This window comes from Daucus carota, chromosome 1 (genome assembly GCF_001625215.2).
Source record: "Daucus carota subsp. sativus chromosome 1, DH1 v3.0, whole genome shotgun sequence".
NCBI lineage: Eukaryota > Viridiplantae > Streptophyta > Magnoliopsida > Apiales > Apiaceae > Daucus > Daucus carota.
This window is the reverse complement of record NC_030381.2, coordinates 607976-612975: the sequence shown is the minus strand read 5'-3', so window position 1 is coordinate 612975 and position 5000 is coordinate 607976. Positions and strand designations below refer to the sequence as shown.

Here is a 5000-nt window from a genome sequence, read left to right as displayed (position 1 = left end):
GCGCTTTCACCCGCGATAAGGTCACGGTCTCTGTTGGTAGAGTCTGACTCTATCTCGATAAGGCAGCCTTCCACTAAGCAACTTAGCTATTTAGTTTTTCTTGCTATGGCTCTTTAAGAAGCATATAACACGGGTTATAGCCGGGTCGAGTTCTTGCTTTATGGGTATAAGTACTAATTTCAGTCTATTGGGACTTAGAGGTTATAGATACTAGACCGAGTGAGTTGCAAGAGGGTTTTTTATGAGGATAGGTAAGGAAAAAAAACTTTGGGAGGAATTCGGGTTCGGTCATCGAGGGGGGTAGTGGATGGAGATGGCGACTACTAGGAGATGACAACTAATGGAGATAGTATAGCTTTCTTCTTTCTGCTGACTAATCACGGACTCAGAGCTAAACAACTATGACTCGTATGATTTGCTAACACAACGGAGAGTTTTGAAATCTTTCTCGCCGGGTTCTGGATTGACTGCTGGTGCTTCTCGATCTTTAACTGCGGGTGGTGTGCTGCCTGCTTCAAGGTAAACGACAGGAACCTGGTGCTTCGATCTACTGATGTACATGCCCTTGCTTCTTATGGGTAAACCACAGGCTCTGCTGCTGTCTACATTATCTGACTTTAATCACCAGAGCTTCCGATTTTTCATCCTGCATGAACAAATGTATCAATAGACGACAACAATGTGCGTCTGTCTGTATGTGTTAATTTAGTAGCCCGTGTTATGTAACTAGGGTCTGATAATTAAGTTATTGCATATATACGAACTTACTCCCCAAGAACTTAAACTATAAAAGATATACCGATAAGTGATTCAAGATAAGTTTCAGTTCTATCAATAACATGAGTGCGTAAAACCAAAGTATGGTCTGTTGGGAAAGCCAAACAAGAGTTCTGGAGTACAGCTTATGTTCTCTCTCCTAGGACAGTGGAAGACTCGTAAAAGCTTAGACTTCTTTGAATCGAGTTGAACCTTGCCTTGAGAACTCTGGACAAGCGAACCTTTCTCTATGTCAGAAATTCATTTGATAAAGCAAATAGAAAAGATGTTAATTGTTTCTTTTGTCTATGGTGTTGGACGGTGAGTCCCTATTGACTAGTATGTGAATTGTTAAGTAGTGACTGGTAATTGTGGGCTTGGTTGCAAGTAATTATCAATGTGTCGTTTCATTGTCAGTCAAGAGCTTGTCTGGAAGTGAGATAACAAGTTTTATCGTCCAAGGTATTGCCTAGATGCCAGGTGTTTACCTATATTGTTAGATGAACATTTAACTAAATCCATAAGCATCATGCACTAAATCTACCATCAACTGGCCTCGTCTTGACCTGTACAATAAGGTTAACATGATACTTTACGTATCGTGGTGATCATTAGCTATATTATGTGATAAAACTGTAGTTAGTAGGATACGAAATATAGATCAAAAGTCTACCTCTCCTCATTATCATGCATGGAGACTTGGCTACTGCCTCCAGTGGTTCGGTACATAGGGAAGGGCACTTTGCCATTCTCAATTCTTTTAACATCCTCCACAAGGATTTCATAATGCCTCTTCACTTCATCCGCTGTCTTGTCGCCAACAGCCTTGGCGACATTCTGCCAACGATCAGGTGTGTCCTTATCATACACAGCCAGAGCCCTTTCAATTTATTCTGCTTTGCTGTCCAAGAGCCAGTGCCACGTGAAGACATAGCTACCATGCAAATGAAGAATGAAGTGAAAATTTTAAGTCCAAGTAGAATGTTTGGAAGGAAAAAAGAAGAGAACTCTTTGAGTTTGAAGAGTTGATATCTGCAAAGAAGTGACAATTCTTGTTCTTATATAAGCTCCTGGAGTAGAGGATGTGAGATGGGGTCATGCGGCTCATGCCAGTGTGCTTATACAAGTTCTAATGATCTGACTTTCTAAAACACTGTTAACCTACCCATAATTAATGTATGTGTCTTATAACCATACGATCATTAATCATTAATCTTTTAGATCTGGTATAAAATCTTGATTTTCTATAAAAGGTAGTAGCTATGAGATAATGACAATAGCATAGAAACTAACTTGTGAATTTACTTCTCTCTTTTTATTATTTAATATAAATACTCTGTACCCAAACTTATCAAAATTATCCACATTTGTATAGTTATATTCAATAGGATCACAAACCTAACTAAAATATCAAGAAGTACATATTCTGGTGGTTTAGAGCCCTTGAGGATAAGCCTCCAATGAAAAATCTACTTCATAGAAAAGCTCTCTTATCTGTAAGGTTAGTAGTCAGACTCTCAATCTCTGTTTTCTGAGAACACTATCTTATGTGGGCCGATATCCAGTGACTGTTCATGAACAACTCTTAACAGGGTGCCTCAATCCGATATTCTACGAGTAATGCTAGAGGTCTCAAAAAATCTGCCAAATGATGTACTAAATGATACATATATATTTTTATTCTAAATTAGAGTCGTCTGACGCATTACGCAACTCATTCAGCTTTGGGTTGAACCTTCATAACTTGTTCAAAATTATACAAGAAAATAGCAAATATAAAAGGATAAAAGCTGTCCAATTAAATGTGTTTGCGTCCTCTCTTCTTAGTCTACGATTATCCCTGCTCTTCCTCAGCTGTGGATATCTTTATCTGGTCGAAAGTCTAAATGTGTGATTGGCTTCGTCCCATAGCAAATACAAGCCATAGTATGTTGCTTTTGTGGTACTAATAGAGCAAGCGCTGTGAGGCTTCGCCGACTGAGAACACCTAAGAAAGAAGAGTTGTTCAACTCTATTCCTTCAATGGATAAAAGCTGTAGGTGCAAAAGCAAGTTCTACTCCCTTTTTTTATTTATTAGGTTGTTTCTTATTCTCGGTCCTTAGCCTTCCGGCTTCAGTACCGTTCCAGTGGATGTAGAAGCAAGTAAGCTCAACATTCCTTGTATGCTTGAGTTTATTAGGTTCCTTTCTTTCCTGTAAGTTTACTAAGGCTGGTTCTCTTCTAGATTGAATATTGATTTAAACTTGCCTATGGCTTTCTAAAAAGCGTAGTTTAGGTGCTATGAAGGGTTGTATCCGTACCCCCGTAATAAGCACCTTACGAGCGTCCCGAGCCAATGAGGGAGAAAGTCGACGGGTCCCCTGCATCATCAGATGAGGGACACGCTTTCTCCGCTGACCTAAATATGTTACAGGCTTAAGAAGGGATGGAGCTAACGAGAGGTTTGTAGGCCCCGAGCGACGTACGCTAAGGTAGTCAGCATCTGGGCCGGTCGGTAGAACAACCCTCGTCGTAGTATAGCGATAGACCGATGCTAGAGTTCCTTCTTTTTGTTTCGAGGTACCTTCCTTTTCAGTCTCTCGTTTATTGCCCTTCAGGCTAAGTAAAGAATTTAATCATTCTTTCTCTAAATAAGTTTTTTGCTCTTTCGAGCTTTCGATTCATCTGGTAACTCTTGTACCCAATACAATAGGTCCTAGACATTATTCCATCCAGGGATAAGCCCTGTAGGCATAGAAGCGAAAGATGATAGGAGATAATCTAGTCGTCCTTTGAAGTCTTCTTCCTTGCCCTTCAGGTTCCCTAAGTCATTAGCTGAAGAAGTCCCGTCAATGGATAAGAGCAGGTAAAGCCACGAGCAAGCTTTATCTAAATCTGCTAACTCCTAGCTTTTGTTCCTAGCCATTATTGCCTCCAGGGAAAAGACCTATAGTCACATAAGCGAAAGATTCTTTCCTCTCATCTAGTGGAACGGGGCCAACACCTGTTATTATTCTTGAATGGACTGATTTCGGAGGGAATGCTTCAGAGCTAAGAATAATTTGTAAGGGATCGGGCAGATGAAACACTACTTCTTTGGGAGTTATCCCTTGTTACCCCCCGGTCGGGAAGGAGACTTGGACCGCTACTTACTTAGAATGAAGGGAAAGGAGGGAGACTGAAAAAGACGGGAGGTCCGTATCTCATTCTTATGATTGGTCGCTTCGCTAAGAATGACTTAGGGTCTAAGTCTGGGTAACATCCCCTATCTAATAGAAGAAGTGTTGAGTGAAACGCTACGTGCCCTTACCTCTTCTTATACAGAAAAGGAAGATTCGATAGGACCAAAAAGGCCTAAGTTCGCTTCGATTCGATAGGCCGCATGTAAAACAAAAAAACCTACCATGAGCCAGACCACCAAGATGCTTCAAGCCGGGTGCTTTTTAGCCACCAACAGCTTGTGTTTCCGTTCCCTGGATGAGATCAAGGATTCTTTCCGATTAGTAACAGTCCGTTCTCCAAAGGACTCACTCAAAAGGGCAAAAGCATTACTTCCTTAAGGATAGAGACCAGGGGGGAATTAAGGTCAGTTGCTTCGAGTTCAAATAGCAACTTCCTGTTTTGATATCTAGAATCTCATTCAATCAAAGTCCTCAAATCGAAAGGAAGTAGTCCCTTCGTGAGCTTTCAGTGCGTAAAGGTTAGTTCAAAGCACGAAAGCACACCTCCCTCACTTCGTACTTCGTGGGCAGGGGAGGTAAACTATCTTTACTAACCCCGGGTTCTGTTAGAGTTTAATACTTGCTCATGCGTGGACTGTTCTTTTCCCTGAGGAGGACTGCTAACAGAGTTAGATGAATAGTAAGGCTTATGCCGAAGTGCACCGACTCCTTTCTTCACTCGAAAAGGGGGGGACCTGTTCTCTAAGTCAGTGGCCGGCTTCGATACTGCTTTCTTTACCTTCCCAAGGTATACTTACTCGCTTTCTGGTATAGCACATAGACGAAAGAAGTTCTTAGCTTCTGGGGCATATATCACTCGTATCCATACCCAAGGTATACTAGCATGCTTTCGGGGCTCTATATAAGATATCCAAGTCAATGAGTTCTCCAACTATTGATAGAATTTCTCAGGACAGCATGTGACAACCATACCATTATCGTCTAATATAGTTAGCCCTTCCATAACAGAATAGTGGATCTTCATCACATAGCCCAATAGAGTCGATTTTTCCAGCCAGACCTAGTTCTTCCAAAAGTGCATA

The 5000-nt window shown here is 41.1% G+C and overlaps 1 pseudogene; it reads right to left on the bottom strand.

Annotated features, from left to right (window-relative positions):
* Nucleotides 1-5000, bottom strand: part of LOC135150744 (protein RADIALIS-like 1) — a 7872-nt pseudogene that overhangs the window by 1963 nt on the left and 909 nt on the right.